The following is a 13,222-nucleotide window of genomic DNA, read 5'->3' on the forward strand; positions in this document are numbered from 1 at the left end:
GTTGGCCAAATTGAAAAAGTTGATGTGTCTAGTAAGCATGGGTGGAAAATCCGTTACGCTCGCGGATTTTGCGGATTTTCGGTATATTCGCAATCCGCGAGATTCGCGAATTTCCCGCAAAATCCGCAAATTCGCACGTAGCGGATTTTTTTTCTTTGCAGTGTAAGTTCGCAATGGCGAACATGTAGGTGCGGCGGGCTGCAACAATCTCGCACTCGCGAAATTACAAAAATTGCAATTCCGCACAAGAAATCTACTAGCAAGCAGCATAGACCTTCTGAAAATGATTATTTTTATCAGAATAACTCCTCAGGTTGACATTTGCCTGCACTTTTTTAGATTTGAGGCCTTTTGATTTTCTTTGGATAACTTTTAGATTAGAAATCAACTTTCTCATATAAGCTTGGTGCGGCATTAAAGTTGCTGTAATGCTGCTCTGCAGAAAAACGAGTTTTGCAAAAGTGAAAGCAGGTTCAAAAGTTCAAACTCATCATTAGTAACCGTTCCCTGTAGTGCTTCCTGACAAGGGCCCCTCCAGAGTTCAGTTGCTAGTTGCAACAATTGTATGACCCTGCTCTGACCGTCACAGCAGGCTCATAGAATAGCTACAAGTAGGCCACAAAGGTCCTGGAAAAAAAAATTGCACTGCAACAAAAAGCAAATTACAGATAAGGATGCAGGTGCCAGACTGGAATTTTAAAACAGTGACACATTAATAAATCAACCCCAAATTAATTCATGTCAGTTGAAGCAGGCAGGTGTGCTTGCTTTTTCCCCCCATAATCTACAGTGATGATGAACCAAAGGGTGGCATAAGGCATTGATGTACCAGAGGGTGGCATGGGTAAAACAGAGGGTGGCAGGGGTGAAACAGAGGGTGCTGGGAACCTATGATGATGAACCAGACGTAGAAACAACATAATCATGACCGTTGCGAGCCGACATGTAAGTTCGCGATTGCGAACTGTTACAAAACCCTCGCGAACTGTCAGAAATCCTTGCGAACTGGCAGAAATCCTTGCGAACACAAAAAAAAATCCGCAAATTCGCGAGAATTTGCGGATTTTGCGGGTTGCCAGTTCGCAAATTCGCAAAATTCGCGAACGCCAGATTCGCAAAATTCGCCCATGCTTAGTGAAGAAATATATGAACATTATACTGTTCATCCTTTGCATTCCAAAGAAGTAATGGGGAATGCAATTGACTTGTTTCAAATGAAAGCAGAAAAAGGAAGTCCTATTAGTGTATTGGAAGAAAGTTTGGAAGCTTGTTGTTTTCCACAGTTATTTCCAACAGGTCGAGGTGAACGATATGACGATCGACCAGTTCAAATTCCTGCAGCTGAATACCGGTCTTTAAGATTATATGCTGAAGATCCAAGGTTTTGTCAGTGCATTACGTATTTGTTTCATCTACTGTATGAAAGTGATTTGTCTGGGCTTTCTTATGCAGTTAATCATATATTGAAAAGTGGAGCTCATCTGCAAAATGTTTCGGCGAGGGACTTTATAGAGAAAGTCAATCTGCAAGACAGTATTTTGGAATCTCAGCTAATCAATCTCATGGCATGTCAGCGTGGAACAAACGAGTATTGGTTCCGTCGTCATGGGGAATTGAAATGTATGCTAAGAAACTTAGGAACTCCTACATGGTTTCTCACTCTTAGCTGTGCTGAGTATGCATGGGACGACTTACTTCAATTTCAACGAGAGGCAAATTGAAACATACAAAATATAGAATTGAAAACACATGGAGAACTGTGTTCTTTGGATCCAGAGAATGTATGCAGATATTTCAATCATAGATTTGAAGCTATGATGTCTTTTATTACCAACAAACAAAATCCTCCCCTTGGAGAGGTTTTGGATTTCTTTTGGAGGAAGGAGTATCAAGCGAGAGGTGCTCCTCATATACATATGTTGTTATGGATTAAAGATGCACCCAAATTTGGATCAGATTCGGATGAAACAGTGATGAGTTTCGATGAAGAGTATTCAACATGTGATGTTCTGAAAACTACTGAAGAAAACAGTTTACGGCAACAAGTTTTACATTTTCAATCTCATCGTCGAAAATTCAAAAACAAGGAAAAGTACTGCACGAAATGTCGTTTTGCGTTTCCACTACCAGTGATTTCTAAGGGAAGAGTGGAAAGGGGCGACCACTCGGTCCCCCCGAACGTATGGCAGAGTGCCTCGATCCCCCCGGGAAGCCATTTTGGGCGGGAGGCGCGTCTCGGCTGGTATGCCCGAAGCGGCGTAGCCGGGGCGCGCTTTTTCCCGCCCTAGAGTGGGCTGGCCTAGACACTGACGCGGCTGGCCACGCCCTCGGGGCAGGCAGGGGCGGGTTTACGCCCGCCCTGAAGATGGATAAAAAGGGACGCAAGACCAGAAGACAGCCTCTTGTTCCTGTGCTCTGAAGCTGCACCCCCTCGCTGCACGTGAGCTCGAGACGGAACGAAGAGCCAATTTTGAGCGTTTTAATCGTTCTTGTTTGTTTTACAGTTACTTTGTTGGAGAATGCCGAAGAAGGTGGGAAAGCGCATGACTACTGACCAGATGCTTCGTGTTCTCATGAAGGAGATGTCCGAGCTAAAGAAGCGGGTGGACAAGAATGAGGAAGGGGGTCCAAAACGTCCTTTGGCGGGAGCAGCCCCGGGAGGGAAAAACAAGAGGCCCAGGAGGGGGGCAGCGGGTGAAGACATCCCGGGTCCCAGTGCCCCGCTCGAGGCTCCAACTCCCGTGCCGGAGGAGGGGAATCCAATTCCCGTTGTGGTCACCCCCGTGTCCGAGGATGATATGCCGCCCGAGTTGGCAGCACAATTGGCAGCGTGGTTGGGTAAAGGTAACGAGGGCGCCACGGCTGTCGATGCGCAGGCGCTGATGAAGCAATTGCGTGAGAAACGGGAAGCAGCCAAGGTGCCCGTGCCGGCTGCAGTAGGGGACAAGACACCAGGGACGATTGCGACCACAGAGGCAGCGTCAGGTGCAGGTAAGCGGCCATTGCCGATCGCGAGGGATGAGTCAACACCCTCGCGGAGAGAAAGGTTGGGGCAACATGTTCCTTTGGCAATTAAGGAAAAGATTTGGGCGGGGGAGTATGTGAACATTTTCTCACTGCTTGTTGATCATTATGAGGTAGAGCATGTAAAGAGTCAGAAGGATCTCATGCATCCGAGTGTTTGGCGCGCAAAAATGGCCGCCTTTAAAGTGAATGAGAATATCGGCAATTGGGGCAATGCTTGGGGAATCTTTACATCAATCTTGGGGGAACGTAGACCTGAGTTGCTTTCCGAGTTCCCAATCTATCAATCACGAATCATGGGGTACTCGACATCGCACCAGGGTAATCATTGGTTCTGTTACGATAATCTGTTCAGAAAGGAAAAGGAGCATAATGAAAGTTTAACCTGGGATTGTTATGATTCCTTGACTTGGGATAAAATGAAGGAGTCAGGGATGTTAAAAATGCCGTTGGTGGGAAGTAATGTTGGCGAATCCTCCCGGCAATATGCGGGGACGCCCTTTCGATCAGGTACGGGTACCGACGAGTACTCGAAACCTGCCGGCAGTACCGGGAAAAAGGGTTTCTGCTTTAATTTCAACAGGGGTAAATGTACTAGACCCCAGGGATCGTGTAAATTCAAACATGAATGTAGTGGTTGTGGGTCGTCCCATCCTGAGTCCTCGTGCAGAGCCAGAACGGGTGATAATGGGGGGAGAGGAGGTGCCAAACAGGTCTAATATAGTCCGAGGGGCGCCTTTACCTACCCCGATTGATACCCTGGCGATGATTCCCTGGCTCAGTGAATACCCGGATCGTACTTCTGCTGGGGTGCTACGGAACGGTTTTTCGTATGGTTTCCGCATCCCGGTAGGGGACTTTCAGGGTGTGGAAAAGTGTAAAAATCAACTTTCCGTCCTGCAGCATACGACCGTGGTACAGGATAAGATCCGAAAAGAGGTGACTCGAGGTCGGGTCGCCGGCCCGTTTAGTGTACCCCCGGTCCAGAATTTTGTTTGTTCTCCCTTAGGGGTAGTCCCCAAGAAAGACCCCGGTGAGTTCCGACTGATTCACAATTTATCAGCTCCGCGAGGTCTTTCCGTAAATGATGCAATCAATCCAGAAGTGTGTTCGGTGCGGTACGCATCCTTCGATGAGGCCGTAGCCATTTTGAATCGCCTGGGGCCCGGGGCGCTGATGGCGAAGTCAGATATCGAGTCAGCGTTCCGATTGCTCCCGGTACACCCAGACGACCAGCGTCTCCTGGGATTCAGGTTTCAGGGTTGTTATTACATGGATAGGTGTATGCCAATGGGGTGCTCTATATCCTGTGCTTATTTCGAGAAATTCAGTAGTTTTCTACAATGGGTCTTCACAAAGAAAACAGGTTTCCAAGATGTAATGCACTACCTTGATGATTTTCTGTTTCTTGGGGCGGCCGGGGATCTTGAATGTGGCCGGGCCTTGGCCGAATTTTGTGTGTTAATGAAACAGTTTGGTGTGCCATTGGCACCGGGTAAAACAGTGGGTCCTACGACTTGCCTCGAGTTTCTGGGGATCGAGTTGGACTCCATTGAAGGGTGTTTCCGTTTGCCAGCTGAGAAAGTGTTGAAGTTCAGGGCTGCGCTGCAAATGTGTATAAATGCATCAAAAGTTACGCTGCAACAATTACAGCAGTTGGTGGGACAGTTGAATTTTGCCCTGAGGGTAATACCAATGGCCCGCCCCTTTTCCCGTTCAATTGCCCAAGCGATGGTCGGCCTTAAAGAGTGCCATCATCGCACGAGACTATCGGCCGAGATCCGCCAGGACATGCGTATTTGGTTAGCATTTCTGGCGGACTTCAATGGTAGAATCGTCTGGAATGAACCAGCCGTGTCTTCTGAAGAGCTGGGGCTATGGACAGATTCAGCAGGAAGCATAGGTTTTGGCGCCATCTTCGGCACGAAATGGTCGGCACAAAGATGGCCGACATGGTGGCATGAGAATGGTCTGACGAGTAATATTGCTTTCCTGGAACTGTTTCCCATCTTGGTAGCCTTGAGAACATGGCCCGATGGGTTCAAGGATCACTCTGTCATATTTTGGTCTGACAATATGACCGTGGTCGAGTGCATCAATAGTCAGGCAGCACGTTGTAAACTGATTTTAAGACTGCTTAAGGAAATTGTTTTACTATGTATGCAATTGAACGTGCTATTCAGAGCAAAGCATGTGCCGGGGGTGATGAATCAGGCGGCTGACGCACTGTCTCGTTTTCAAATGCAGGCTTTTTCGGGTTTCCTCCCCTCAGCGGACCCAGAGCCGGCACCCTTTCCCGAAGCTCTCTGGTCTCTCGGTGCCCCGAACTTCGTCACCTCGTGGGAGAGAGTCTAGCACCAAGGACGAGGAAGGCATACGAAGGGGCGTTTCGGCCTATTTAGCCTTTTTGGGGAGTGATAGAGAGCGACTTTGGGGTTACGAGGAAGGGGTAGTGAATTTCCTGATGTCCTTACGTAGGGCTGGGAAATCGGTGGCTACGGCCCAGAGGCATCGTGCGGCCATTTCCTTTGTTGCCAGAGCACACGCTATCCAGGACCCAACAGCGTCTTTCGTTGTACAGAAAGCGCTGCGTGGGTGGCAACGCCTTGAGGGTCGCAGAGTAGATGAAAGGCGCCCGATAGGTTTGGATAGATTGTCCCAGTTGTTGGCCACACTCCCGGCCGCATGTTCATCTCAGTTTGAGGCGGTGCTGTTCCGAGCCGCTTTTACGCTAGCATTTCACGGAGCAATGCGGGTAAGCAAACTAGTTGCAAGGAACAAACTGGATGTGGCAGGGGGGTTGTGCCAGGAACACGTTCAGATCAGGGGAGAAACAATGACTGTCTCCTTTGTAAAATCCAAGACTGATCAAGATGGGATGGGTGACTGCGTCATCATACGCAGGATTCCTGGGTCCTCCATATGTCCGGTAAAGTGTTTAGAGGATTACCTAGCACGAAGGGTGGCATCATGGGGGGGGACTTTGTTAAGACACGCTGACGCCACCCCACTGACGAAATTTCAGTTTCAGCGGGTGCTTGCGAGGTCAATTGCCGCTGCGGGCTTGAACCCGGGCGAATGTGGGACCCATTCCTTTCGGATAGGGGCTGCTACGGAAGCTACAGCCAGGGGTCTTAATGTTGAGCAAGTGAAACGAGTGGGGCGTTGGTCCTCCAATTGTTATAAAAGATACGTGCGGTTGCACATGTTGTGAAGCTGTAATAATGTACTCACGCTTCTTGTTTTTTGTTTGGTTTTCAGTCACGCAAGCTTACGAGGCGGGGCGGACTATGCAGTCGACCCTACACCGGGCCAGCGGTCAGAAATCACCGGCTGTGAAAAAGGAGGTGTGGGTCGTGGGCCACTCATACGTGAGGCGTGCCGCAGACGTATTCGAAGCAGGTGACATGATTCACGTAGCTGGGGAATACGGGTACAGGATGTCCTTCTACGGAAGGGGCGGTCTCTGTATTGACCAGTTTCAAACATTTTTCGAGGGTTTGTTAGGGCGGACAAGGTCACCGCCGTCTATAGTCATAGTACATGTTGGGGGCAATGATTTGGTCACCATCGGTAGACGACTACTCCTGGAGGCAATGCTTTCCACTGTAAGTTGGTTGGCGAGGAGAGTTCCGGGGTGCACGATTGCATGGTCCCATTTGATTCCGCGAAAAGTGTGGCGGGGGGCTATCTCTATTCCTGCTTTGAACCAGTCTGTTAGGAAGCTTGACAATAAAGTGAGTAGGTTGTTCCGTTCCAGGACATTGCATTCTATTTCTCATACTTGTATTAATGATGACAGTATGTATTTGGGGGATGGTGTGCATTTGTCGCGGGGGGGAATGAGTTACTCTTAGGAGACTTCTTAGCATGGTTAAAATCGTTGAAACATGACCTTTAGGCAGGAGTTGTGTGGGGGGTCCGGATAGCCGGTCAACTATCCGGCCTGTGGCGGTAAGGTCATGATCGGTGAGCACTAATTGGAAGATCCCTATGAGTGGGCGTCACCCAACACGGATGGGAGCGCTCGGGGGAGGTGGCCTTTGGCCCCTCAACGGGGAGGCGGTCCCTTCTAAGGATGGGTCGCCGAAAGAAGAGGAAAGGCGGTCAAGGCCCCTTCCTGTGTAGGAGGGGTTACAGCCCCCTCCTGGGGAATTTCCCGGGGCCAGTGACATCTGCGACGGCAGATGCGGTAAGTTGTGTGGGGTTGGGGGGAGGTCTACGATACCTTCTAGATACCTCACACGAGTCTTCGAACGACCTTTAACTGGCGTCGAGTTGATAAGTGCCCCCGTCAAGTCAAGGGAAATTGGTAGTAGTTGCACTTGAGTACGCCTCAGTGCTGTCGCCCCTCCAAGTGGGGGGGGTATGTCTGGTTAGGGATCTTGACACCGGTTACGACCTTGCCGTTGGCCCTTAAACGTTAGGATGTACAATTTCAATATTTCAAGTAAATGTTTTGTAGGATGTTAGTTCGGCTAGGAGAACCTCTGTATTAGAGAATCTGTTAAGGTTAGCCAAACATCGCAATGTGGTATGAAATTGTACATTAATGTTTAAATGTTTTTAATTTTTTGTTTTAATAAATACGGCCGGGAGGGTCACTCCCTCCCACTTCCAAAAAACTTCAAGAACTGTTTCCGGTTTCCCTTCTTTGGGGATTGTGTTGAGAGGGGGTGGGGGGTATCTCAGCCATATGGAAAGGGGCGACCACTCGGTCCCCCCGAACGTATGGCAGAGTGCCTCGATCCCCCCGGGAAGCCATTTTGGGCGGGAGGCGCGTTTCGGCTGGTATGCCCGAAGCGGCGTAGCCGGGGCGCGCTTTTTCCCGCCCTAGAGTGGGCTGGCCTAGACACTGACGCGGCTGGCCACGCTCTCGGGGCAGGCAGGGGCGGGTTTACGCCCGCCCTGAAGATGGATAAAAAGGGACGCAAGACCAGAAGACAGCCTCTTGTTCCTGTGCTCTGAAGCTGCACCCCCTCGCTGCACGTGAGCTCGAGACGGAACGAAGAGCCAATTTTGACCCACCCACCAGCCCCTGAGGACAGCTAGTTGTTTTAATAAATTTGATCAATGATTCTATTTCGTTTTCAGGTTATCGTAGTGTTGTGTTGATATTGAATGTATAATAAAGATTGGTCTAATTTTACAAGTTTGTGATTAAAGAACTTCGGTTGTAAGGTCCATTTATAAACAGGTTTTTCGGTCATAGTGGCCAATGTAGTTTCGTTTAGTTATCATTTGTCGTATTTATTTTTGGTCGGGCGGTAAGGTCATGATCGGTGAGCACTAATTGGAAGATCCCTATGAGTGGGCGTCACCCAACACGGATGGGAGCGCTCGGGGGAGGTGGCCTTTGGCCCCTCAACGGGGAGGCGGTCCCTTCTAAGGATGGGTCGCCGAAAGAAGAGGAAAGGCGGTCAAGGCCCCTTCCTGTGTAGGAGGGGTTACAGCCCCCTCCTGGGGAATTTCCCGGGGCCAGTGAGATCTGCGACGGCAGATGCGGTAAGTTGTGTGGGGTTGGGGGGAGGTCTACGATACCTTCTAGATACCTCACACGAGTCTTCGAACGACCTTTAACTGGCGTCGAGTTGATAAGTGCCCCCGTCAAGTCAAGGGAAATTGGTAGTAGTTGCACTTGAGTACGCCTCAGTGCTGTCGCCCCTCCAAGTGGGGGGGGTATGTCTGGTTAGGGATCTTGACACCGGTTACGACCTTGCCGTTGGCCCTTAAACGTTAGGATGTACAATTTCAATATTTCAAGTAAATGTTTTGTAGGATGTTAGTTCGGCTAGGAGAACCTCTGTATTAGAGAATCTGTTAAGGTTAGCCAAACATCGCAATGTGGTATGAAATTGTACATTAATGTTTAAATGTTTTTAATTTTTTGTTTTAATAAATACGGCCGGGAGGGTCACTCCCTCCCACTTCCAAAAAACTTCAAGAACTGTTTCCGGTTTCCCTTCTTTGGGGATTGTGTTGAGAGGGGGTGGCGGGTATCTCAGCCATATAAATAATTTGATGTCATCTCTACGACATACTGTGACGAGGAAATCACCCAAAAATACATATAATTTAAAAAGAAACGAAGAGTCCAAGTACATCAACGACTACAACCCAGTGATTTTATCCATGTGGAATGCTAACATGGATATTCAGTTCGTTGCTGACAACTCTATTGCTGTGGCTCGATATGTGACATCTTACATCACAAAAAAAGAAAAGACAGAACTGAAGGAAATGTGGGAGGACATTTCACATGAAAAGAGTCTAAGCAAGAAATTATACAGTTTCAGTCTGAAGATGTTGTTGCATCGAGAAATTGGAGCATATGAATGTTCTGATCGGTTATCATCAGCAAGTCTCTATGCCAAATCAAGAACAATCATTTGGGTGAGTCTAGGTCTTACTGCAACACGAAACCGAGTTTTGAAATCTGTACAAGAAATTGAATATTTGGAGGACAAAGAACCAAACAGTACAGATATTTTGAAGACAAATATGTTGGATACACACTATCCAAATAGAAGTACTCACCTTGAGAACACTTGTTTGTATGAAGTTCTGCAAAACTACAGTTATAAGAGGAACATCACAAAAGATATCAATAATGGAAAATATGCTGTCATTGGGTATGAAGGATGTCTAGTGAAGCGGAGAAAAGGCCATTTGATTAATCATCGAAAATTGAGTTGCGAACCTCCAGAAAAAAGAGAATTTTACTATATAGCTCTTTTGCAACTCTTTAAGACATGGCGTACTGAAGAGGAACTACTTGGAGATTTTCTCTGTTATGAAGACTCTTTTAATGCAACTAAGGATACCATAGAATGTCCTGTTTTACTAAATTATCAGCAAATGTTGAATGAAGAAATAGAGCAAGAAACCACAATTGCTGAAGAGATTGCTAGAGACAGTTCTCAAGACAGTCAGAGTTCTACTTCATTGAGTCAGGATCCACTAGGAGGACCAATTATCCAAAATGAAGCTGCAACTGCCATGGATGAGGTGGAAAGAGCTATGGAACAAGCTCAAGAGGGTTGAGTTAACTTAGAAGATTTGGTAAAGCAACTAAACGTTGAGCAGAAAAAGATATATGACGAAGTTACAGAACAGATTGAACATGGATTCAAACATGAGAAAAAAGTGTGCTCATGTACATCATTTAAGCCTGTTTGACTGTGCGTAAGTGGAGAAGCGGGAACAGGAAAAAGTTTTCTGATTAAAGCCTTAGCAACTTATCTGCAGAAAAGGACTGAATCACCGCTGTCTTGTGTTGTAACCGCTCCAACTGGACTAGCAGCACATAACATTAAAGGGATTACTCTACATCGTTTACTGATGCTGCCAGTTGAGCATGATAATAAATTGCATTACAACAAGCTATCTGGAGATGCTTGTTCTGAAGTTTCCAGAGTCTTGAAGAAAATGAAACTTCTTATCATTGATGAAGTAAGCATGGTCTCAAATCTAATGCTTGCTTTTGTGCATTTGAGAATGCAAGAAATTCTTAGAACAGAGTATGATGTGTTATTTGGAGGAAAACACATTATTGTTTTTGGAGATCTACTGCAGTTGACTCCAGTAGAAGGACAACCAGTGTTTAAAATGCTTACGCATGAAAATACCAGGAAGTCCCTTGGAAGCATTGGAAACGTTAATATATGGTTAAATTTTAAATATGCTGAACTGCTTCAAAATATGCGACAGGCAAAAGATGAATATTATAAAAATATTCTGCAAGATGTAAGAATCGGAAAAGTAAGTGAGCTTGGGAAAGAAGCTTTACATGCTCGATTAATTTCAAATTTGTATCCAAATGAAAACATTCTTCCAGAGAATATTTTTAAAAAAATGACTAAGAAGAAATCTGGGATATGTTTGATGCCAACTCTGCAAGAATGTTCCATCTTCAACAACAAAATGTTAAAGTTAGAAAATGAAGAGATTGTGAAACTGGAAGCAATAGATAAAATAGAGCATATGGTTGCAACAATTGTTTTTGCAGAAAATTTGAAAACAAAATTGGATTCATTAGAGAAAAGTATTTCTAAAACAGCTGGTTTTGAAAAGACTCTGAATGTGTGTTTAAATTGTCGTATCATTTTGAGAAGGAATTTAAATGTTGAAAGAGGTCTGGTAAATGGAGCAATGGGTTATGTTGTTGATTTTGTGAATTATAGAAATAGAGATGGAATTGAATTTTTAAAAATAAAATGTGATGGTATTGTGCAAGTACAACAAATCAGTCGTTGTTCTGCTAGATTTTTGCTTGTAAAAGACTGATATGTTCGCCGAAAACAGTTTCCTGTTTGTTTGGCATATGCGGTGACAATTCATAAATCTCAAGGTTTAAGTGTAGAAAGTGCTTTGGTGAACATTGGAAGATCTGTGTTTAAAGAGGGTATGGTATATGTGGCATTATCACGAGTCAGAACTTTATCAGGATTGTACTTGATTGAGTGTGATGAGACAAAGATTTGTGCAGATCTAGATTGTGTTATAGAATACAATAGGTTAAGAAGAGAGTATGCTCCACATTTGCCTCAATATCCTCTGGTTGAAAAACGTGTGGTAGGCCGAAAAAGAAGAAATGAGAATAATTGTAGTGAGGTAGTAGCAACAAGACAAAAAGTAGATGAAACTGTAATTCAAAACAGAAAGAAAAAGGATTCTGATGAAAATGTTGTTGGATTTCAGTTTGAAAACAGTTCTGGTGTCAACTGCTATGCTACTGTAGTGGTTAATGTTGTTTTTTTTTCTTCAAACTTTACAAGAACAGATTGTTGAAAATCGGGATCAAAGATTGTGTGGTTTAGTGAATTCTGTGTTTGAGAAATGTAGCAGTGATAGAGCAAAAATAGAAAGTGTAACAGAAATTCGAAATATTTTAGATATGTGTTCTGGTCAAGATACATTTTCACAGAACATTCAGTAGGATTGTCAGGAATTTTAAATGTATATGTTTGGTGTTTTGGAAGATGAAGGTGTAGATGTAGATAATCTTTTTAGCCTTTCTTATCAATGGCAGCATGACTACCACAACTGTAGTTCATCAAGTACTACTAGAATAGACACTGAAAGATTTATACGTTTGACTTTACCAGACTGAAAATCAGTGTCATTTAAAAATCTAGTTAAAGCAGCAGATCATAATATGGTGTGTACCCAATGTAAGTGTCCAATGCTATCCACATTATTTATACAAATTTATGGTCAGTATATCATTTTAGTTTTCCAACGATGTAGACCAGATGGAAATAAATTGACAACTTCTATCAAAAATTTTGTGGCTTCTCAGTTATCAATCTCAGGAAGAACCTTTACAACTGTAGCTATTATTTATCATGACGGTTCTTCAACAACATCAGGACATTATACATTCTACTTAAAATGTCAGAAAGATTGGAGTTACTGCAATGATTCTCATTTGACTTATAAACAACATTTGCCTTATGACTTTAAAAATTCCTACCTAGTATTTTTAAAACCAAAGTTTTAGTAAAGGTAATTGGTCTTTGAAGACGGGAGTAGTTAATAAAAGTTAGTTAGTTAGTTAGTCTAATGTTAAAATTATTTATTTCATATAGGTACTGTAAGTGGATCTCATAGTAAAAAATACTCATATATCTGACACGATTTGGCCGTAAGGAAAGTGTAAGGTATGATGTTCTTAGATCTTTTTTCATAGGAAGTCGATGAAATGGAAGTTATAGAGAACAGCAGACTTTTTTTCCTCCAAAAGGACCTTCACTATCTTCTATTTGGCCTGAAGGAAAAGTAAGTGAATCAAAGATTACTGTACATATATGATTTGTAAGTTTTATGTTTTTTTTTAAACACAATCTTTTAGATTGTGTTTTTTTCCCGCTGTTATATGATGAAGAGTTTGAACTCACTAATTTAAGTGAAATTCAATATATTCTGAGAACAGCAAAAATAAACAATGTAACATATTGTATAAGTCATTCTATAGTTTGCATTGTGTAATTTATATTGTATTCTCATTGTCTCACACTCATTTTCCTTTTTCCACCTTATTCAGCTCTCTTTACTCACTTTCACTGCCTTTTTTTCACTTTGTTTCATCGCTGTTCCTTTACTCCACTTCTTTCACAACCCCTCAATCCAATTTAAACTGTCTGTATTTCCTCTCTCCCTTCTACCACTTTTCAGCTTTCTCACATTCTCTCAGTAC

Source organism: Lissotriton vulgaris, chromosome 2_1 (genome assembly GCF_964263255.1).
Source record: "Lissotriton vulgaris chromosome 2_1, aLisVul1.2, whole genome shotgun sequence".
NCBI lineage: Eukaryota > Metazoa > Chordata > Amphibia > Caudata > Salamandridae > Lissotriton > Lissotriton vulgaris.